This window comes from Choloepus didactylus, chromosome 5 (genome assembly GCF_015220235.1).
Source record: "Choloepus didactylus isolate mChoDid1 chromosome 5, mChoDid1.pri, whole genome shotgun sequence".
Taxonomy (NCBI): domain Eukaryota; kingdom Metazoa; phylum Chordata; class Mammalia; order Pilosa; family Megalonychidae; genus Choloepus; species Choloepus didactylus.
This window is the reverse complement of record NC_051311.1, coordinates 83,088,490-83,114,006: the sequence shown is the minus strand read 5'-3', so window position 1 is coordinate 83,114,006 and position 25,517 is coordinate 83,088,490. Positions and strand designations below refer to the sequence as shown.

Sequence of the window (25,517 nt, the reverse complement as noted above, 5' to 3'; positions counted from 1 at the left end):
TCCACAGCAGCTTAACAGCAGAGCAAGGATTCAAGCCGAAGCAGTGTGTATCCGTAGTCATCCCACTAAAACAGTAGTAAAAAGAAGAATGTTTTCTTTTTTTTTCTGATTGGCTTCACTTATAGAAAATATGACAAGTGTCGAAATTTCTACTACTTACCACCTTTTATTTGATTACTTCTAGTTCCAGTCTCAAAGAAAAACATTGCTATATCAGGAAAGGATGTGACAGAAAATAGATTTTAAGAAGAGGTTTTCAATATGACTCACTTGTGAGAAAATTACTGGGACAACATTCCTAGCTTTACTTTAGGCTCCAGTGACCTTGCAACTTGATATAGTACTCACTAAATCTCAAGTTCAGTCTTATCCTACTATCCTCAAGATAGCTCATTAACTGAGTTTTTTGCCCCATCCTTGAAATTTTAGAAAATAAATGATGATTTTATATAAATATCATTTGGAATTCTGAAACTGCATAGATGTCCAAAACACAAACTTAAAAACCCAAATGCATTTCTAACTATGTATTTTCCACTCTCCATTTCCTTATTCTGTTCTAGTGTGTCCTCAAAGTGCTTCAATTGTTTTTTCCTCTAAGAGCACTATAGAAATCTAAAAAACTAAATGTCGCAGCCCATGAGGGCTTTGCCAGTTGAGAGGCCGAAGAAGACACCGGACATTTTTGGATGCATGAACCTTTATTCAGGGCTTACTTACAGGGGGGTGGTGTAGAGATCATAATGGCTCTCTCTTGCCAGGTGGGTGCAGCATTCAGCAGGCAGGCAAACCAAGCAATTCAAGAGGTCAGCGGAGCCAGTTATAAGGGTTTGGGACAAAGACATTCCTAAGGGATAAGCACGGAAACAGGGTCTTGTGACATGGTGGGTAGGGTGGGGTGGTGATCCATTATGTTGTGCAAGAAGGAGAGGAGGATTATAAAGTGTGGGCTTTGTAGATAACCACAAGAGTGATAACATTTTAGGAAGTTCAGGAAGGAAGTAAGCTATAGATTAACACTGGACACAGGAGGGTGAGAGTTACGTGGGAGGTGGGGGTAAGGGGTGGGGGGTGGTGTCTGGCTTCTATAGGTATTCCTGCTCTACTGGTTGACAAAGATGATAGGTTAAACATTAGCTGCCCAGGTCACGCAGACTGCTGTATGCCAAGCTCTGCAGGCCTATTTTGCTCAGGCCAGGGGCTCCTAAACTAAAACAACATTTGCCATTTATAAATCATTTCATCATTATACCAACTAGTAAAATTAGCAACTAATGGAGTATGAATGTGTTCTCAGTCCTTCCTTCAAGAGAAAATCACATAAAAATCAAAGCAACAAATCTTTGACTGAATAAATTAAGCAGCTCAGTCTCAAAAAGCAAATTATTGACTTATTTACATATACTTACTGTTTGGAAACATACAATCTCTATTATTTATTTCTGCAATGCTTTTTCTTGTCTTATAAAGTGCTTTGGGATTTCATTTCTATGATCACAACTACACAAAGTTAGAATATCCTGTATTTTATTCTGTGAGACTCCCTTCTAATTTTGTGAAGAAATAAGTTAAGGTTGATTCTCTTATTCTTTGAAGTTAATTTGATTCATTTGTCAGAAATAAGAAAGACATAACAGCAATTTTTCAAAACTGAGTAGATGGCTTTATAATATTAAGATTCCCAAACACATGGCTTTTCAAATTTCTTTGAGCAGTTTTTTCAAAACAAAACACACAACTCAATCTTAGCATCTTTATTAGGGTTTCTTGGGGATTTCATAAACACTTTTTAGAGAGACCTTGTCATTTCCTGTGCAGTAAAAGAAAAGGGTGTGATGGCAGGAACAGAGTCAGGGAACAGCCATAAAACCACAACCCCACCCCCATCCCCAAAGAGATTTAATCTAAACAGAATAAAATACCCTATTTGCATACTCTATAGAAAAAGAAAAAGCATAAAAGCATAAAAGTTAATCTCTTACATTAATGGAAAGTTTATTGCATCAGAAAGAAAAAGAATTTCCATATACTATCAATTTCATATATTGAAATGAATTGAGGAAACTATTTAAAAACTTAGAATGGCCTTTGGGAAACACTTCTGCCTGAAAGGACTTAATGGTCACAGCTTGTCTGGATTATTATCATGAATTAAACTAATGAAAGGATAAAGATACAGTTAACAAAAGAGAAGCTCTCCTGAAATGCTAACCCTGCCATTTCTGTCATTTAATGAGAAACCAAGGTCCAAATAGTGTCGGTAAAGCTTTCACAGGAAGAAATTCCACAGTATTTTTGGAGATAGCTTTCCCAAAACAAAAATACACTAGTGATACCAGAGTGGGTAAAGAGAAAAACAACAAATATTATGCCTCGAGTGGAAATAAAGTTAATGCTCTGAGAATGAATTGGGAAGAATCAAATTTTAATGTGAATTAAAAAAAAAAGCCGTTTGTAAAAATCTCATGAGAAAAAAATACATATATATACACTTATAGAGAGAGAGGAAAAAAAGCATGGAAACATGACATTAAACTATCTAAACATCAATGTACAAAATCAAGATGACCCACATGTTACTTCAAAAAGGAATGATAAAGGAAGTATGAACAAGACAGCTTAAACATGACCCTTTGTATTTTTCCTCAAAAAAAACAATATACTCAAAGAAGAATGAGTATGACATCTAAAAAAGTCCCAGAAGCAAGCATTTGAAAGCCTAAGTGACTAAGAGACAAAGGGTCTTCGTTGGGAAAGTGGCTCCAAATTGCAGATTTTAGTTCAGGACAGGAAGAAGAATGAGAGAACTCTGTGACAAGTATAAGAATATAGAAAAATGTACTGTTTTGCTTTAAGAAGTTCTTTTCTTTTGTTTAAGCCATGTAGTGGGGCCTACAGAGGTTTGTAAGGGTTGGGGGTGGGGCAGGGGACTTGGGTAGGGAAAAAGAGTCAGAGAAGAGCATTTAATTGAGCCGGGGAGAGGGCCAGATTACCAGGAAAGAACTGGCATTTTGGCAGCAACTGGAATGACAGCCCTGTGAAGCTCACTAGGTTAAGCTGGCTTCAGGGATTGAAATAGAAATCCATTTGCTTGGGGTTAAACTGGAAAGGAAAAATTAATAAATTCATATTTGTTATGACTTAATTTCGGGAATCTATCCCGGAAAGACCAAGAAACTTTGAAATACTGAAGACTCAACTTTCAGGATCTACAGGGCTGAGAACAGGGTCCTCAAACCAGCAGCTTCCCTAGGAGACTGCTGCTACTCTGCAAGAGGTCTCGGCACTGTAGCTCTCTTACTGCAGCATTTCACCAAAGAAGTGGCAGTGAATTAGAAAAAGCAGCTTCTCAGGAAAAGTGATGGAAGAAAGAGTAGGGCAGGGAAGAGGATGGTAGGAACCTTCTACAAAGTATCATAAATTTCAGGCATACATAGAACAAACGTCTAAATATCGTGAAATGTAAAATAAAATGCCCTAAACCCTCAGGTATCATTTTGATATTTTTATTTAAATAACACTATCTTAGATCAAAATGTGTGTAATGACATTTCTTTTTTTTTTTCATTTTTGTCAACATTCCTAAAATTTCCAAAGTATAATTTTAATAATCAGAGAAAATATGACAAAAAATTCTAGCACAGTTCTGACTTATTTATTAAGTATCAACATCAGCAAATTTTAGGAAACATTGAAAGGGATTTCATTTTTATATGGAAGGCCACAGTGATGATCATTGGAATGTGTTTTTTTTTTAAGCCAGAGAAATGATAACTGACAAGGATGCTATAAAGACAGGATCTCTTGATAAAATAATGTGGCATACCCAAACTTTACAGATCATTTCTATAGTAACTCAATAATTGGGATCATATATACAAAGAGGCATGTAAAGGATAAAAATGCATTTAATCTTTCGCCTACATGATTTGTTGGAAAACCCTGAACATGTTTATTATTGCTAATTCCTTTGCTAATTGAAGAACTACTGTCTTTTAAAATTGCCACAGCCTTTAAAAATATTTTCCCTTTACCCTATATTTTAAAAACTAGCATAAAAATAAAACTATTTATTTTTCTTCCCAAAAGTCAAAACTACAAAGATTAATATTCTTTCTACAAAATAGTGCCTCTCAATTTCATACCACAAATATCTCTGAAACAAGACCTGTGTCTGAAATATTGGCTTACTACCAATGTTTTAAAATCTGAATGAAGGAAGCCAAATTTGGGCCTTACCAAATTTTTAATTTTTTCATATAAAAAACAGGATTGCATCCTCCATTCTTTACCAAGGAAAATGTCCCTACATATTTTTCATCTCTTTTTAAATTTTAGATCTTCTATCTCAAAGAGGAACTCTTTTTGACTAGAAATTTTGGATTATATTGAATGAAGCAATTCAAAAAATAAGAAAACTGATGAAGGCAGTTTTTTAAATCACTTACCTATATTGAAGGAGAAGAAATTATTAGCATGAAAAGAGATAATTACATTAATTCTGGTAAAAGTTTACTAACTACATACAAAAGAAAAAAAAATCAATTAAGCCATAAGGCAGTTCCATGAAAATATCAATAAAATTGATAAATCACTAAAATCTTCAAGAAAAAAACAAAAAGGACACAAATTACCAGTAGCAAAACTATGTGGGAGGGAACACTACAGACCCTATATACACTGAACAGATTGCAAGGGAATATTATGAACAAATTTATAACAATGAATTTGACAAGTGAGATAAAAAGGACAGATTTCTTAAAATATGCAGTTTACCAAAACTGATAGAAGAAATTTTAAATCTGAGTAGTGTTGTATCTAGTAAAGAAACTGAAGGAATGATTTTTAAATCTACCCCAAAAGAAACAACCTAATCAAATGGCTCCACTGGTGAATTCTACTTAAGACTGAGGAAGAAATCAGACCAATCTTACAGAGCAAAATCTTTCAGAAAACAGAGGATGTAGTATGATGGTTAAGTTCATTTGTCAACTTGGCTAGGTTACAGTGTACAATTGTTTGGTCAAGCAAGCACTGGGATGATTCTTACTGTTAGGGTATTTCATGGATTTAAATCATTAGTCAGTCGACTGCATCTATGGCTGATTACATCTACAATCAACAAAGGAGAATGCCTTCAGCAATAAGAAAACATATTACTCATGTGGGTGTGCTACTCCAGTCCATTTGCTCAGTGACCCAAAATACTGGTACTTTTCAGTGGGAACAAGAACAAAAGGAGGATATGCAACAGGTCCATGCTGTAATGAAAGTTTGCCTGCCACTTGAGCCACAGCTGTCTGAAGACTTTGGCAGGCTCCTATAGGAGAATCAAAGCACGGGCCATCAGGATTTTGGAGGAAAGTCTTTCCATCCTTTGCAGATAACTACTCTCCTTTGAGAAACAGCTTTTGGCCTATGACTGGGCATTAATAGGAACTGAATACTTAACCATGGGCCACCAAGTTACCATGACACCTGAGTTGCCCATCATAAACTGGGTGTTGTTTTACCCAATAATCCATAAAGTTGAGTGGGCATAGCAGCACTCCATCATCAAATGAAAGTGGTATATATGAGATCCTGCTCAAGCAGGCCCTAAAGGCACAAGTAATTTACAGGAGGGACTGGTGCGAATGCACATGGCCCCCACTCCTGCCACATTACCTTCTCTTTCCCAGCAACAACTATGGCCTCATGGGGAGTACTCTATGATCACTTGACTGAGGAAAGAAAACAGGTCTGTTTTACAGGTGGTTCTGCACAATATACAGGCACTACCCAGAAGTGGACAGCTGAAACACTACAGTCCCTTTCTCTGGCATTCCTGAAAGAAGTGGTAAACAGAAATCCTGCCACCAGGCAGAACTTTGAGCTGTGCAACTGGTTGTTCATTTTGCTTGGAAGGAGAAATTGTTGTAGGTGTATTTGTATACTGATTCATGGGCTGTGGCCAATGGTTTGCCTAGATAATCAGGGACTTGAAAGGAATATGATTGGTCTGGGGAGGAAGTATGTGGACTTTTCTAAATGGGTGAAAAACATGTAGATATTTGTGCCCTGTGGGAATGCTCCCTAGAAGGTAACTTCAGCAGAGGATGATTTTAATAATCAAGTGGACAGGATGACCCATTCTGTGGATACTACTCGGCATCTTTCCCTAGTCACTCCTGTCATTGCCCAATGGGCTCATGAACAAAATGGCCATGGTGGTAGAGATGGAGGTTATGCTCAGCAACATGGACTTGCACTCACCAAGCCCGACTTAGCTACAGCCACTGCTAAGTCCCCAATCTGCCAGCAGCAGTGACCAACACTTAGTCCCCAATTTGGTACCATTTCCTGAGCTGCTCAGCCTACAACCTGGTGGCAGATTGATTGCATCAGACCACTTCCATCATGGAAGGGGCAGTAAGTATTTTGTTCTTACTGGAATACGAACATAGATTTGCTCTCCCTGTATGCAATGCTTCTGCCAAAACTACTAGCCGTGGATTAAAGAATGCCTTATCCACCATCATGCTATTCCACACAGCATTGCTTCCATTCACAGAACCCACTTTACAGCAAATGGACATGTTTATTTACTTACCATGTTTTCCATCATCACCAAACAGCTGGATTGATAGAACAGTCGAATGGCCTTTTGAAGACTCAATTTCATCACCAACTGGATGGCAATACATTGCAGGGCTGGGGTAGTGTTCTCAAGGAGAATGTATATGCTCTAAATCAGTGTCCACTATATGGTGCTGTTTCTCTCACAGCCAAGGACTCACAGGTCCAAGAATAAAAGTGTGGAAAAAGAAGTGGCATCATTCACTATTACCATTGGTGATCCACTAGAAAAATTTTTGCTTCCTCTCACTTAGACCTTCAGCTTTCCTGGTGTACAGGTTCCAAAAGGAGGAGTGGTTCCACCAGGAAACATAACAATAATTCCATTGAACTGGAAATTAAGACTGCCATCTGGCCACTTTGGGCCCCTCATGCCTCTGATTCAACAGGCAAAGAAGGGAATTACTATACTGGCTGCAGTGATGGATACTGATAATCAAGGAGACTTAGGACTGCTGCTACACAATGGAGGAAAGGAAGAGTTTGTCTGGAATACAGGATATTCCTTTGGGTATCTCTTAGTACTAACATGCATTGTCACTAAAGTCAATGGAATACTGCAACAACCCAATCTTGGCTAGGTTATGGTGTACAATTGTTTGGTCAAGCAAGCAGGACTACTAATGACCCAGGCCCTTCAGGAATGAGTGTTTGGGTCACCTCACCAGCCAATGAAACAGGACCATCTGAGGTACTTTCTCAGGGTAAAGGGAATATGGAATGGGTCGTGGAGAAGGTAGTTACAAATATAAGCAGGAATGAGACTATAATGGTTATGAATATTTCTTCCTGGTTTTGTTATGAATATGCTTGTATTTTTTTCTTCCCTATCTTGTCCCCTTATCATATAATATTAGGTTGTATTAACTTTATATCATATTATTTAAGTTATAGGATATCATGTTTAAGAGGGAATATTACCCACGGACTTGCATCCTCTTCTAGGGAGAGGGTTAGTGTATTTCCAGTTGTATGCAGGACAGTTGAATTATGTGAAAGTATGGCTATTATTGTTATTATTCAGAGATTAAGTATGGTTTAAGGAGAAGTGTATGGGTACCATGTTGACAAAGGGTGAACTGTATCATCTCTTTTTAAATTTTATAGTATCAACTTGGCTAGGTTATGGTGTACAATTGTTTGGTCAAGCAAGCATTGGTCTGATTCTTACAGTTAGGGCATATCATGAATTTATATCATTAGTCAGTAGGTTGCATCTATGCCTTGTTACATCTACAATCAACAAAGGAGATTGCTTCCAGCAATGAGAGAAGTCTCATTCAATCAGTTAAAAGCCATAAAGGAATAACTGATAATTTCAGCAGTGCAAAAGAAGAATTTCAAACTCTACTTCAGCCAACCAGCTTCTCTTGGGAAATTCACTGAAACCTTCATCAGAGTTCCCAACTTGTGGCCCACCCTACAGAATTTGGACTGACTAGTCCCTATAGTTGTGTGAGCCACTTCCTATAATAAATCTCATAATATTTACACATCTATATCTATATCTATAACATATCTTTATCTAAATATTTTATCTCTGCTGTTTCCCTGGACAACTCTAATACAGGTGCAGACACTTCCAATTCCTTTATTAGGCTAGCATTACCTTGATACCAAAACCAGACAAAGACATTATGGGAAAAGAATAGCATAAATCAAAACATGGATGCAAAAATCCTTTACAACATACTATAAATCAAATACAATATATAAAAATGATAAAATAACATGACAAAGTGGGGTTCATTCCAGAAATACATGGTTGATTTAATGTTTAAAAAAGAAATCACTGTAATTCACCACGTTTACAGAATAAAGAAGGAAAAACATGAACATCTCAATAGATGCAAAAGTGTCTTTGAAAAAATTCAACACCCATTCATGATAAAAACTCTCAACAATTTAGGAATAGACGGATATGCCTCAACTTTCAACCTCTGTGAAACCTAAAGCCATATTCATAAATCCATTCACAAATTAGCATTACTCTCCTACTTAACATCTTTAATGCTTCTTCCCAATGCCATATCATGGCACACAGGGCCCCTTTCCCTCTCTTCCACATATGCTGAACTCCTGCATACCCTTCAAAACCCAGGACAGTACTCTGTGTACATTAGGTGGGGTGTGTGTGTGGGTGTGGGTGTGTGTGTGTGTGTGTTCCCTGCTTGTCTATTAACACCTTGAGGGCAAGAATGAAGGGTTATTCATCTTTGTATCCATGCCACAGTGTCTGATACATAATAGGCTACCAACAAATGTTTATTGAATAAACTGACAACTGATATCCAACATTTTTTGCTCTTCTGCTTTTTTGTTGAGTTTCACAAAAATAGAGCCAATTATTCTCAGTTGCATAGATGGATTTTGATGTGAACTTTTGAGAACTGGACTAATCACAATAAACTGCCAAAGTTTATTACTGGCTTCAATGTTGCTCATTATATGATCAGAATCTAGTAATCTTATGACAGCACCTAGAAAGAAAAAGCTACACAGATACAGACTGCCATCCCTGTGGCTAAGTATCTCTCACCTTAAAGTGGAACTGAAGAACAGCTGACTATTTCTTTGAACTATGTCCTAAAAAATAGGCACATATTTTGATACCAGTCTTTTATTTCACAGCACAGTCATCAAACTCATGATTACAGTAACTATTCTCAATTTGGTGATGTCTGCTAACTTCTATTCCTTGAGTTGAATCATTGAAAATAAAAATGAAAAGAATTAAAGCCTGCGACCCTAAGGTAGCCTGGGGGTGAGGGTGGAGACTATCTTAATCATCAGTATATATTAGCATTATATTTTTTAAATTTATGCTTATAAGAACTGATCACTCAATTATTAAAACAGCTTTTTTACTGTTCAAAGAAATGGTAATTGTCTCATCTTACAAAAAAAAACTATTTTTTTATTAAAAAGTTATGAAAAACTTTTGAAAAAGTTGTTACTTTTTCATTTAGTTCTTAGTTCATCATTTCAGGCCATTAATCACATATGAAATAAGATAAACAACTAAAATTAGTAAAATGAATAAGCAATGTCTATGATATTAAATTACGATATTACAAAAACTTAGTGTATTTTAATTTTTTGACTCTAAAAAGTCTTTTATTTATATATCACACAATTTAAATATTTTAACTTTTTCAACATTTTCTTTACAATAGCACTTAAAATGAGAAACTAAGATGTGACTTATATTTTCTGATAGCTACATCATAAATATTACTATTCATTTTGCTATTCTTATTTTAATAGCATTTGCCATTACTAACAAGTCACTAAGTTTTGATTTTTGGTACTATGGTACTATTCCCTCAAGTTTCACTTAGGTATTTTAGTCTTGAACTTTGTACTGTGTATGTATATGTATTCCATAACCTACTATAAAATACAACCTGGTATAAGTTATGATTGACTACTTGATAGCAAGTCAAATATAGAAGGCTCCCAGAGTAATTAATACCCACTTTCCAAAACATGCATCCTATATATAATATGTAAAGTTTAATTTTATGTGAAAACTTAACATATCATCATAAAATATAACTACATATGCAATATTAAATAATTCAAGAAAATAACTTTTAAATAGCTATGTTTCCCATAATTTATTACTGTTATTAATTTATATAGTCTGTCTTTATTATTTCACAGAATTGTTTTTCCTATTTAGTAATGTTTCCTATGTTTTCCCACTGTATTTGTAACTTCCTTAGAAATGGCCATATCAATAAAACTTTTTGTGGTATAATAGGTTACGGAACAATGCTTCTAATTTTTAGGTTCAAATTTGGTAATAAGGAAAAATACGATAGTTCTATCAAATAGAAAAACAGTAGAAATCAACCAAAATGAAGCCTGATGTTCAGAGAATCCATAATTATATACAATTGAACACTCTAAGCAACCCAACACATTTTAGAAAATAGAGATGCAGAAGGTGTTTCCCAAGGAACAATTATATTGGTACACTACAGCTGAGTCTTTTAAGGAATAACTGTGTTCCTGGGTCTATTCCTTATCTTACCAATCTCAGTTGTATTCATTTGCCTTAAGTCAGCAAATAGAGCAGAGTTTCACACAAAAAAAGCAGATGCAAGGTCAAGACATGGCACAATGTTCTACTTTAAGAAATGTTACTAACTGAAAATATTAGAATACATATAATGAAAATATGAAAGCTAAATATTATATAAGTGTGCCTTAATTTCCAGGCTGCTATGACAGATACACACTGGACTGGTTTAAACAACAGGAATTTGCCCCATAGTTTTAGAGGCTGGAAGACTTGCTTCCTCCAGGGTCAATGGCATTCTGGAGGACTAGCAAACCTTGGGAAGCTGGCATCACATGGTGACGGCTTCTCCTTTCTCTTCCGGTTCTCATTGACTTCCAACTTCCAGCTCCTCCCCTTGGCTATCTCTCTAAAATATCTCCAGTAGTAGGATTAAGACCCATCCTGATTCAGGTGGCCACAAATTAACTGAAGATAACATCTTCAAAAGTCCTTTTTACAATGAGGTCACACTCATAGGAATGTGATTAAGATTAAGGAATGTTTCTTTTTCTGGGATTCATAACTAAATCTGCTACAAAGGGCAAACAAAATACTGAAGTCTTATAATTGAAATCTAAAACGAAAGGAAATCTGGAATTCAATTGGTGATGTTGGATTGGGAGGTTGTGGGCAAATGGGGATGGGGCACAAGTGAAAAAAGAAGCAGTTACAGAAAATTATTTACACTTTCCATTTCACTGCCATAGGTTTTGAACCAGCCTTTCTTTACATCTGTATATAAAGAACAAGAAGATGTTCCAGGCAGAAAAGCATTATAAAATTGATAATATAGAAAGTGAACCACTGGAATTTTAAAACATCTGACTTCTCCTGGCCAATCTTATTTTAATGTTATCATCATACAAAAGAAAGAAAATTACAAGGAACTCACGAAAAAAGGTGCCTCTGTCATAAACTTTGAAACATAGCATTATAATGAAAAATATCTCAGGAAAATTTTTTAGAGAAAAAGATATATTCTTCTGTAATAATTCAACTTGGCCTGAATTCATAAGAATATCCTTTAGTTTTGCAAATTGCCTCCAATTTCCTCAGTACCATTCTTTTATGCCAGCTTAAAATAAGCAAAGATTACACAAGTACCATGTGCCATCCTAAATAAGGAAAGGGAAAAAAAAACAAGTACAATATGGTATTTAAACAGCTGTGTGAAGATACTGGTTAAAACAAGAATCATTTTTCAGCTGAGCTTGTTATGCTTCATTTTGCTAAATATAAACCAATGCATCATTAAATTAACCACTGATTTGTAGACTAAAGCACAGAACCCCACCTGCAAATAATCCAATAAACAAGATAACTTTTCAAATGTTTGTGAAAGTGTCATAATTTGGGGGTGAGATTGTAGAGAAGGAAGAAAATACACAGAAATCATTTTGTAGCTTAAGTGGGCAAAACACAATTGTCTTTCATTATTTGCAATTTTATTTAAGTGAGCTTACAAATGTACAACAAATAATGCATTTGTAAATACCCTAATAGGAATTTTATACCAGGCAATTAATGATGTTTATTGCAGAGCAACAATCTTTAGGAAAAAGAAACAAAAATTTAAGTGTTATGAGAACAGTGTAGTTGAGCATTACAAGCAAATGAGCTTGAACCAGTTGACAGCATGGAAGAAGATAAGTGTGTGTTCAAAATAATTTTACTCCTCAATGTCCACAGAGTACCATTAAGTTCACGAGTAGGGTTAATTTACTAAGTGGTATCTCTTTGTCCAAATAATTAATACTTATTCACAGAGACGTTTTCAGTCACTTCGTTCCATTATATTAGAGGTTTTAATTTTCCCATAAGGTAAATAAAGCACTGTGATAAAATATGGGGTTAGGTAAAAGAAATGTTCAAAAACAAAATAAATATCCATTTTTCCATGCCATTGTGTTACATAAATTTATTTAGAATAGAGGTTCTTTAAGTGGGATTATGTGTCACCAACCCCTCTCCCCCCTCCACACACACACAAACACACACAACAAAGAATTAAGTAGATAAAATTCAAGGGGGAAGTTCCATGTATTTGGAATGAAAAAGGATCATCTATTTTCACTAACATCTATCTGAAATTTTAAGGTTTCCTCCTTTAAGAATACAGACAACAAATGACAATGGTATTAGCAGTAGCTGTGCCCGATAGAAATCAGAGATACTTTGAAATACTGTTACATTCATCACTAACTCCAAATTTTAATTCTTATAAGTAATGCTATATCTTTTTATTAATATTACTATACAAATATTACTATATTAGAGATTTTAAAATATTTTATGACTGATTGCAATTTAATTGATTTCCTTTATAATCCTGTGTTTTCTATTTCGTGCATTTAAAAACCTTCTGAGACTGGATTCATTGTCTTCATCAGATTGCAAAAGCCATTCATGGAACAAAAAATATTAAGAACCTCTTATTTTTAATCTAGCAGGTAAAGTGAGGGAAAGGGTAAGGAGATAAGAAATTCTGGAGCTTAAAACTAAGTTTTGTGTTAGAGTTTTATTTTTGTTACTTTTTTTAATTTGAGAAGAACAATCATCCGAGCTGAAGCCAATCAAATAAGCATTGCTTTAAGCACTAATTAACACCTTCCTCATCCAATCTTTATTAGTTCCAAGAACTGTTCTTTGGTTTAAATTGTTACACTGATTATGGAGGAAGAGTGAAATTTCCTATCCTTATTCAACCATTTAAAAATTAGCTTCAAGTTGTACTAGATTATGATAGAGAGAAAATTTTGCATAGCCCTGACAGTAAAATATACTGTTTTCTTTACCACGTAAAGGTAAACAGCTTCTTGTAATATTGGTTAATTGATCAATAGAGGGGGAAAAGTTTGCAACATCAATAGCTGTATACCAAGTGCCAGAGATCGGAACAACTGCTCTAATAAAAAGATTATATCTGGAACAGTAGCCACAATTGGAATTACAATTTGGTTAAATCAAAGTGAAACATTATAATTCCCCAAGACCCATCTCCCTTTGCACAAGCCAAGTAAGCGAGATGTGATAAAAATCCCTATTTTGCATTTCTCAAATATTTAATGGCAGCACTCATCTCTGCAATGCTTCCTATGATGATTCTGGCTTACTCTACTGGGTGGGAAAACAATTCCAGGGCTCCTCCTATCATAATATCCCTCATTCAGGGTGCCAAAGTAGAATTTATGCAAGTACAGAATATTCAAACTATGCATTCAAAAACAATTACCACAAAGAAGGTCTATAACCCCACTGGAACTGCAGTGAGATGTACTCAGGTTAAAAAAGAAAGAAAGAAAAATTCATCACCTAACGAGTAAAAGTTCCCACTTAGAACAAGGACAATGATGGTGTTTTGAGTCCCCCCCCAAGGATTAGTATCAATGGTCATGTCTGGTAATACCTGAAAGAGCTGAGAATTCCCTTTCCTCAGTGCACAATCACCCTGGTAAATGCCTGAGATCCCTTTGGGGACAACTTGAATGAATATTTTTAGTGTATATTTGTAACAATAGCACAGTCTGCTCTCAAAATGATACAGCTCCCTCAACTACATTTAAGAGCTGTAGGTTTATAAACTGGATCAGGTCTAGAAAGTGGGTGAATGGCCATGATTTTCTGTGATGGTGGCTGATATAAGGTCTCTGCACAAAAGAGCCATAATTTTTCTGAACAATACCTTAAAGGCTATACTTAGTAATCATTTATCTACCACCAATGATTCCTGGGGCTCACAACATTCTGATTTCCATGGTCTCTTCTGCTCATTACAGCAACTGTATCCACCTTGCCTCCTGCAGTTATACATAGCTATTCAGCCTCTGCCACTCCAGAATTTCAGAATTCCACTGAAATGGGAAGAATTCATTTCAAAACTGGCACCTAACATCATAAACCAAGACAATCAGGATACAGCAACCACAGAACTTTTCAAGAATATTAAGAGTTCCCTCCACTGATGCATTTCTCAATGCCTTAGTGAGAGAAATATTGTAGGTCAGACACAATATATCCACTCTAACACTCCCATCTCCCTAAGCCTTAGGATTCTTTTTATGCAAGGTTAAGGCCACTGTAGGCCATTATAAGGTCTTCAGCCCAGGGAAGATTAATCTCAGAGAAAGGAGAAGGGGGCTGATTCCACAATACAGCATAGGGGAAACTGCAAACTTGACATGGAGGAAATTGAAGTATAAAGTTCTCAGATTCATCTGAGTCCACCTAAGTGTATTCATTCCAATTCTCATGGTTCCATGTATTCCCAATCAATTCTTATCTTTCACATAAGAAAGCTAGAGAGGCTGTGAATTCAATTTATATTGTAATTCTGCAACTCTCAGAGTCAAGTTTTGGGTCTTATTTTCCATTGCATCAGCACTGAAACAATAAAAGATAGACAGTCTTGAGGAGGAAGCATCATGGATTTGTTTTTCTAACCACTCTTGAACTGAAAAGTTAAATTCTTGAACTCATAATTTTCCTTCTATAAACTTTCTATTGCAGTCAAAAGCAGCCAATCCACACCCAGAGTCCTGGAAGTCATTATTCCCATCATAATAGTCAATTACAACTTCCATTTGGTCCCCCGAAACTTTTATGTTAGTAACCACTTCATTCCCTACAAGAAAGTCAGTAACTTAAGTAACTAAACTGCTACTGCATGCTAAGGAAATTTTCTACTGACATCACACTGTGTTCCCAACTGTGCTGGTTTGAATCTGTTATGTATCCCATAGAAGACTATGTTCTTTTAATCCATTCTTGCAGGGGCAACCTACTGTGGGTGGAACCTTTTGATTAGATTATTTCCACGGAGACGTGACTCTGCCCATTAAAGATGGGTCTTAATTAGGTTACTGGGGTTCCTAAGAGAGCTTAGGGAGAGAGAGGGAGCTCAGAGCTGACACAGACCCAGACACTTGGAGATGCAGACCGAGAGACATTGGAGATGATAAACTAAGAGATGACACCCCAAGTTTGCCCCAGAGAAGCTAAGTGAGAACACACAGATACTTAGAGAAAGCCATTGGAATCAGAAGCTGAAAGCAATGCAACCTGGGAACAAAAAACCAGCAGACGCCAGCCATGTGCCTTCCCAGCTGACAGAGGTGTTCCAGATGCCATCAGCCTTTCTTCAGTGAAGGTATCCTCTTGTTGATGCCTTAGTTTGGACACTTTTATGGCCTTAGATCTGTAAATTTGTAACATAACAAATACCCTTTATAAAAGCCAATCCATTTCTGGTATACTGCATTCTGGAAGGTTTAGCATACCAAAACACCAATCCAGTCAGGTCAGATAGCCAATCCCAGATTCTCATGTTTAAAGGTCTGTTTCCCAAGTCTACTCCTGGTTAGTATGCAGTGAGGAAAACAGAAACTACTCTAGATATTTCAAGCACAGAGAATATAATAAGGAAACCAATTAAACAGATGTTGGAGGGGTGAGAAGAGCAAAAGAGAGAAGAAAGCATAATAAGAAGCAAAAAAAAAAAAAAAAAAAAAAAAAAACTAAGGTTGCTAACCAAAGCTAGGTTGCTGCCACACTGGGCTGGGGCCCACAAGCCTGCAATCATTGCTGAGCTTCTGGAAACATTGCCACTGCTCTGGCAATGGAACTGCTCTGCTGTTGCTCAAGAGTAGCCCTTACTGGCCCACAGCAGGAGTACTGCTATTGATTCTGAGGAAACCACTACCAGTGCTGCTGGAATTTACAGCCATCCACAGTTACCTTCAGTCACCCTCCACTGCAGCTGCATGCTAAAGTACATGCAGCAACAATAGGAAATAAACAGCTTCTTCTTTCCTTCCACCTTCCAATCTCTCACCATTGCCTTCCATAGGCATTACTAACAGAATATTTGCTAGCAATGGATCTAGCGTATGTAGTTTACAGGTTTCAAATCTCTGCTGTAGAGTGTACAGGGCAGGTGTGAAGCTGAAAAATCACAGCATTAACTCACACAAAACTAAATAAACACTGATGGTAAAATCTTGCATGGCAATGTTATCCTTTCTTAACCACTTATAAAATAATTTAGATTTATGTTTTATCATGAAATAATCAGCATTCAAAATGCCACTTTTAATTAAACCTTAGCTTTATTAATATTCAACAAACATTTACTATGCCTATGTGCTTGATATTGTGCCAAACCTGGAGGTAGGTACACATGTAAAATCAAACTCAGGAGTTTTCACTCTAGTAGGGAAATCAGCCCAGAGGAAAGCAACAAAATATAACATAATAATTAATAACTAGGCTACATGTACCAAGTACAGAGGCGAGAGAACCACAACTAACAAAAAGAGTCATAGAGGGCTTTAGGAAAGAAGTGACTCTCAGAAGAATATTAAGGTTGGCCGGAATACAGGGAGAAAGGGGTATTTCAAGTCAGGAAAACAGGATGTACAGAGGAATAAAGACATGAAAAAGCTCAGGCTGTTGTGAAAACTGGCAGAATTTTATATGGTTGGAATACGTGAAATGAGGAGATAAGCAGGGATTACCTGGAGAAAAGGCTGGAGAGGTAAAAGTGAGCGAAGTATATTCTATATTACTCTTACAACTCATCAGATGGTGTTCTTGGATTTTATACAGTAGCATTGTAAGATCAGATTTGCATATAGAAAGATAACTGCCAGTGAAGTAGAGGACTGATTAGAATCCATAAGACTATTGCAATGGAAAATCAGTTAAAAATGTATTTGAGTGCAGGATGATAGAATTAAAAGTGCATAAACTGAACTCATCCTCATTTCTTCTATACTTATTGCCTAAGAAAAGGCTAGCTCTCCTCCTCATTCCCTATGTAAATTCCCAATTTGTAATTAATCTACCAATTAAGCCCAGTTTGGGAACTATTTATATGTTTTCAATGTCCATTTCAATAACTATATTTCTCTACCAAGAAGAAATAAATGAAATTATCCTATAGATTTTTCTAAAGAAAAGACAGAGACCTGTGGAATGTAACTGAAAAAAGTAGCTTAGTAAAAAATAATTTATATTAAGCTGTTGAAAATATACCTTTTTTTATTTGCCTATTCTGTTATGGCTGTTTTATAGTAAATCTACCTTCATAATAATATTCTGGTTACATTATCATTTAAATTCTGTTATATTCCCTCACGTATTAGCAAGAAGAACTAGAAGTTGCCCAAAGCAGACTGGGAGGGAAATATTCTTAAAGTTTAGTGGCAAATCCCACCTTTAGTAAAATGAAGACTCTATTCTTAATGCTTATCAAGTGGCCCTCCCCCAGAATATCATTGACTTTTTTTTACATTATAATAAAAGGCAATCATTTGACACACTATCATAGTCCATTTTAAACAGCACCCAGGAGAGCAGCCCTCTTCAGTTGCAATCAATAATTTTGCAGGAAAACTCTTTTATTAAATTCTTGCTATGGAAAATTTGGGCACCAGGAGCTCCAAAGCACAGAGTAAGGGCAAGACATGGGGAACTAGTCTTGATAGGAGATAGAACAATATGGGGTCACAGACGTTTCCTAAGCATCTCGCTTATATTTGTATTATAGAACTTGTGTTACTTTGTTAAAAATGTTATCTATCTTCTCCAATATCCTATGAGATCCTTGATGGCAGGAACAACTATGATCCATTCTTGTCTCCATAGAACATGACTGACACACAGTAAGCACACAATGAATGCCTAAAGAAGGGAAGGAGAAAGCCATAATAAAAAGAGGGGAGACATTAAAAGAAAAAGTAGATAAAGATAAGAGACAAAATATGTTAATTCCTCCATTTAGCTCAAGGCAATCCCAATTTCTAATAATTCCTATCTTTAATAAAATAGTCCTTTCCAAGTCACCATCATTCATAAACAGCATAATGCTTTCATTTCAAATGCTAAAGATAAATTTTGAATTTTTGGTATGGGATTCTGGAAATTTGCATTTCTAAAAAGAAATGACTTAAATTTAAAAAAAATATATTTGAAGCTTTAAAGTTCTCTAAAAATGTACATGAATATTTCCTGCGGGAAGGGTTGGGAGGTGGATCTGTCAGATTGTATGTAGTACACAATTCACACTACACCAGATTCATTCCACCCAACCTCCCAAATTAAGCACTGTTTAATCTAAACTAATCATGGCAACACCTTCCTCACCACCAAAAAGTGTTTCAATAATGAGTGAAACTAAGTCAACTTAGACAAATGGCATACAAGAAAGGTTTCCTAGAGGCTTCTGGAAAAAAAAGTCTCCCTCATTTCTCAATTAATATAACAAATGAATATTACAGCTAATGATTATACAGGAATAAAAAACAGAATAATCACTTCTGGCTATAGCAGTCTGGAAAGACTTCAAGGAGCAGATGAGGTTTAAACCAGGACTTGACAATAAGAAAGTATTTCAAGAATGGAAAGGAATTACAAGTGGGGGAATGACATAAGTAAAGGCATAAAGAGCATAAAGAGGAAGGTGTTAATATATTCAATGCACAAGCAAGCGAGATAAGTAAAGGGCTCACAGAAGAAGAGAAGAAGATATGGAAACAAGCAGGTAGAATAAAGGGTCTGAAAACTACCACGTATTTCACTGTGTTAAGAGCCAACAAAAAAAATTTCTTTGTTACGATCTAAATGTAACATTTAGAGATAGATAAATAGATAAGAGAAAGAAAAACTCTTTAGCAATGGATAAATTGAGCCACTTCAGTGTTTCTTATTTATTCTTCAGGATGCCACACTGAAGAGGGCTTTATCTGAGAAGACCAGGGATTTCAATTTAACACACATTCCTTTATAAAAGAGTAGAGAGAATAAAACAACAACAACAACAACAACAAGAGTTGAGGGAAGGAAGAGAAAATAAAACAAAGAAATGTTAGTATATATGATAGTCAATATGTATTGCCTCAAATACTTTAATGGTCAAGTGAGAAAAATTATATACTCACATTTATAAGCAATTATAAAGGGCCATTTATAAAACTCCTCGCATAGATTATTTCTTTCAATTCTTACTGCAACCCTATGAGAGAGATACTATTCACTCCTTCATACAGGTGTGAAAAGTGATTCTCAAAGAGTAACGTTAACCAGATGAGCCGGGACTCACATCCAATCCTCTGTTATTCTGTACCTGCTCCATCCTATCTCATTTTAACTAAGAGATATCTACAATACAAACTTCTGCAATAGCTAAAGCCTCTCTGATCCAGAGACAAATGAAGACTCTGGTTGTCAATACATTCAGACTTAACCTAGAAATAAAGACTTAGCTAACCTTAATATGATTTGGCTGAATTTAAGATTTATATGTTAAGATTCAATATTATAGAGGCAAAGAGAAACTACATGACTTCCTAGAAATTGAGGTTTATCCCTCAAAGAGTCCCTAGATATTAAGCATTTTGAAGATATAATAACAATGAATCAGAAATAGGAATAAACCAGTAATAAAATATTAAAACATTTAACATTAACGGCAAACATTCTTAGCAAAGAGGGTTTAGAATTTTATTTAACTCAAATTTTGGAATTTATGAAATTATAAAAATAAAAAAATCATGTTTGTTTCTTCAAGTCTGATCATCATAAGTCAAAGAGAAAGTTAAAACACTGCTAGGGACAACCCGTCAGTCACTATTTTACTTGTTTAATTAAGGGAGTTTATTTTATTGTTGAATTGCTTAAGGAAAATTCAAGACTCTTCAAGCAAGTCTTTTAAATTATTAATAATACATTTTTTTTAGATTGTAAGTTTAATATTTGATTACTTCCTTAACCTGTCAGAGTTAAGTCAAATCTTCAAATGTCAGGAGAGGTTGAAAAAAGTTCATTATAGGTTCCAAATGTTGTCATTTTCTTATAGTTTCAAGAAAAATATTAAGAAGGAAACTACATTTTAAGAACATATGTGGTTTCCAACCTGTCCTTTGATATTCCATCCAATAAATATTAATAGAATATAAACATTTACTTATAATGCAATCCTTACAATGTTATACCGTGGAGCAAAAGGCAAGTAGAAACTATGTGGACTCATGATTTAGGAGTTGTATTATCCAATTTAGGCCAGAAACTAAAAAGTTAGCAAGTGAAGGAGGAATAGAGGTGCCAGGACAGGGTCTTTAAAGGGCCCAATATCAGTGTAATTGAAGGGCAAATGGTTCTGTCCACAAGATGCCTGGTTAATAGACATGTAGGAGCAGATAGGGTTCTCAAGCTCCTTAGAAAGACTCGCATAGCATTTGAGCACACAAACAATGCAAGATTGAATAAAATGGCGGGTGGCAAGATCTCCTGGTAACAGACACTATGTAGCTATAGAAGTCTGAAGGAAACAGAAAAGGGGAGATCTGGAAATCAACTTGTAATGAAAAGATTCCACCATGGAAATCATTATAATCATTAATAATCCTCACATCAGATGCAAACTGAACAGCAGGCATGATGATTAAACCCAGACCAAAGTTATTAATTTCAAAAACTTGAAATGGCTCAGAACAAATGAGAAACAGGTTTTCTCATCCTGGGATGCAAGGCAAACTTTTAAGTCAAAAGATATCCTGGAAGATAACATTTTTTAAGGAAATAACTTGCCAAACGACTTCAAGACTAAATAACTCAATAACTAACTAGAACATCTTTAAGAATGGTATCTTTTAGATTTTTAAAAATATACGTTAGCTACTAAATTAGGGCTATTAAGTAACTGGTGTTATTTATATTTCAAGCATGGAAATAACAGTTCTTTCAAATCAATTAATGGACAAGTATACTGTTCATTCTTCACAAGGTTCAACATTAGCCACACTTCCGTGAATAATTATAAGATTAGTTTGCTAGTTAGCCAGAAATTAGCCATCAACATCAACTATGTCTTTATTCTCATTACCTTAAATTTGTCAACTTGCTGCGATAACCAAAGAAGAAAATATCCCTCTCGTATTCTTATGGTAATCAAAAAAATCACCTTAAGGATTAATGGAGGGCTACTTTAGATTTTGATAGTATGATATAAGTTCCCAAATATGTCTGTAGGAAGGGAAGGCTGAGGGCATGCTTACATTTTCAAGACTTTGTGAGGAATCATTTGTAATCATGTCACACATAACAAAGTGCTGAGAGCATTCTTTTGTCATCCTCACAGCATCCAGAGAACTGTTCAGCAATATCAAGTCATGACCCTGATGTTTTATAGCTTAAAGACCTTAAAGTCCTCATAAGCTCTAAAAACCATCTCTGCACAAAAAGTAAAATACCCATCTACACTAATGTGCTACATATTATAGAGTTCTCCAATATGTTCCAAATGTGCTACAGGGTTATTTCCAGAGGAGTGAAAATTTCCTAGTATAGCAGATCCAAGTAGAGCTCTTTTTTTTTTTTTTAAGTTTATTTTTTCCCTTTTTAAATTTTTTTTTTAATTTTTCATTAGAGAAATTTTAGATTTACAAAAAAATCATGAAAAAAATACAAAGCTCCCACGTTCCCCCCCCCCACACACACACACAGTTTTCACCATTATTAAAACTTTCAATAGTGTGGTACCTTTGCTACAACTGATGAAACAACATTGTTATAATTGTACTATTCACTGTAGTCCAAGTTTACCTTAGGGTTCACTGTTTGCGTAGTACATCCTATATTTGTTTGTTTTTTTATTTTTGTCCTAGCAACACATAGACAACCTAAAATACTCCCTTTTAACCACATTAAAATATATAATTCACTAGTGTTAGTTATAATCAAAATGTACTAGCATCACCAACATCCAATACTAAAACCGTTCCACACCCCAAAGAGAAACTCCATATCAATTAAGCATTAACTCATTAACTCTCCATCCCCAAAACCCATCCTGGCCACTGGTAACCTCTATTCTAGTTTCTGACTCTACGAATGTGCTTATTCTAATTATTTTGTATCAGTGAGATCATATAATATTGTATTTTGTCTGGCTTATTTCACTCAACATGATGTCTTCAAAGTTCATCAATGTTGTTGCACACATCAGAACTTCATTCCTTTTTATGGCTGAATCATATCCATTGTATGAATATACCACATTGTTCCTACCTATTCATCTGTTGATGGACACTTGGGTTTCTTCTATATCACAGCAATTGTGAATAATGCTACTATGAACATAGATGTGCAAATATGTGTTCAGGACCATGCTTTCAATTCGTTTGGATATTTATCTAGAAGTAGAATTGCTGAGTCATATGGTAATTCCCATGCTTAACTTTCTGAGGAAATGCTAAACTATTTTCCACAGTGGCTATACTATTTTATATTCCCAACAAAAATGAATGAGTGCCCCTATTTCTCTATATCTCCTCCAAAACACATTATTTCCTGTTTCTTTTTTTTTTTTTTTTAATAATAGTAGCCATTTTAGTGGGTATAAAATGGCATCACAGTGTGGTTTTTATTTGCATTACCCTAATGGCTAATGATAAAGAGCATCTTTTCATGTGCTTACTGGCCATTTGTGTATCTTCTTTGGAGAAATGTCTATTCAATCTTTTTCCCCATTTTTTCACTGGGTTGTTTGTCTTTTTGTGGTTGAGTTACAGGAATTCCTTATAAACCTTGGATATTAAACCCTTAGTGGATATGAGTTTTCCAAATATTTTCCCCCATTCTGTAGGTTGATTTTTACTTCCAAGATGAAGTCCTTTGATGCACAGGAACAAGTTCATAATTTGTTTCAATAGGCTATATTCTATAGCCATAGATAATATTTTAGGGGAGTGTGCCAGTTTGAATGTATTATGTCCCCCAAATGCCATTATCTTTGATGTAATCCTTGTGTGGGCAGACCTATCAGTGTTAATTAGATCGTAATTTTTTGTTACCATGGACCTGTGCCCCACCCAACTGTGGGTGACGACTCTGATTGGATAATTTCCATGGAGGCATCGCCCCACCCATTCAGGGTGGGCCTTGATCAGTGAAGCCATATAAATGAACTGCAAAACAGAAGGAACTCAGTGCAGCTGAGAGTGACGTTTTGAAGAGGAGCTATAGCCAAGAGGGACACTTTGAAGAAAGCACAGCAGCTGCAGATGAGAGACATTTTGAAGACAGCCGTTGGAAGCAGACTCTTGCTCTGGAGAAGCTAAGAGAAGACAAATACCCCAAGTGCAACTAAGAGTGACATTTTTGAGGAACTGCAGCCTGAAGAGGAACATCCTGGGAGAAAGCCATTTTGAAACCAGAACTTTGGAGCACATGCCAGCCACGTGCCTTCCCAGCTAACAGAGGTTTTCTGGACACCACTGGCCATCCTCTAGTGAAGGTATACAATTGCTGATGTGTTACCTTGGACACTTTATGGCCTTAAGACTGTAACTGTGTAACCAAATAAATCTCCTTTTATAAAAGCCAATCCATCTCTGGTGTTTTGCATTCTGGCAGCATTAGCAAACTAGAACAGGGAAAGATATTTTCAGTTCCAATTTTGATCACTGAAAACCTACGTCTTCCTAGAATACTAAAATAGCAGATTAAACAAAAGGAAACAAACAGATTAAAGGGGGGCCAGAACAATGACTGAAAATAAAACTTCAGGATGCACTTCCAGGCAATGCTCGAGGTCTAGTAGGAGGATAACTAATGGTTAAAATTTTGGGTGTACCATTCTTTAGAAGGTTATAACAATGACTTTATATGAAAATTGTTTCTGGTTTGTTTGGCTTTTTTTTGTTTATCTTAAGCACAATTAAATAGAACTCTTTCCTCCCTTATTGACTATTCATTACTGTATATTTTTGTGCATTAACAGTAAAAAAAAAACAACAAAAATCCAATACCCTCATTCCCAGATCAACCTCTATCATGAGAAGACAACTATTCAGAAAGAGTAACAAGCCACTGCTTCCCAGTCATAAACCATGTGAGGCTTCAAACACAGCAGATCATCACTGGACTGCACACTGCTGGGTGGTGGAGAACACCTAGTCAGCTTCTTCTTGGGAAGAAGCTAATTCTATAGTACCAATTCAAACAATTTCAAGCCCCTAAACTGTGCTTACTCATGTTGCTCCATTCTTCTCTTTGAATGGTACAACCATCCATCCACCTTCTCACCCAAATCAGAAACATGAGTCATCCCTGCTTTTTCTCTTTCACCCCACAGTCAGTTTGTGCAAATTCTTGTCAGCTCTGAGTCTATGCATTTCTCTCCAACTGACAGCCTCAGCATTTACTTAAGCCCACATCATTTCTGACCCAAGTTTTTTCATCAGCTTCCTAATTGGTTTCTTTGCCATCAGTCCTGTGCCCTACAAATGCATGTTTCCAAAAAGCAGGAGTAAACTTCCTTAACCCTTTCAAAGGGTCCCCATCACCCTCAGAGTCAAGTCCAAACTCCTTAACATAGTTAGAGGACCCTTCGTAATCTGACTTTTTTTATTTCTCAGGCTGAATCTCTTACCACTCCTATTTCTTATACACTAGCAATGCCAAGCTACTTGCTGTTACTGGATTGACCCATACTCTCTCACCACAAGGCCCTACCATTCCCTTTCCTACTCCTTTTTATTCCTCATGCTTAAGTCAGGTGTCTTCTTCGATCTCTCAGTTTCTTCTTAGATCTTCTTAGGTCTCTCAGTTTCACCAGGTGGCCAATCTCTGTGCTCTGAAAGTACTCTGTACTTACAGTTACCATATATTATACTGTTTACTTTTTATCTCTCCCTCTCCCCTTCCCTCACTGTAAGATCCTTAAGAGTGGAAACAGTTTCATTCATATTTGTATCATAGTGCCTGCCACAGTATCTGGAACAAAGCAGACACTTATTAAATGTTCACAGAATAAAGGAATACATAAATAAAA

The 25,517-nt window shown here is 35.8% G+C and overlaps 1 protein-coding gene across 8 annotated transcripts in view; it reads right to left on the bottom strand.

The window, feature by feature from the left end:
* IMMP2L (inner mitochondrial membrane peptidase subunit 2) overlaps positions 1-25,517 on the bottom strand; it is a 995,917-nt gene that overhangs the window by 716,664 nt on the left and 253,736 nt on the right. The gene's annotated exons all lie outside the window — the stretch shown is intronic.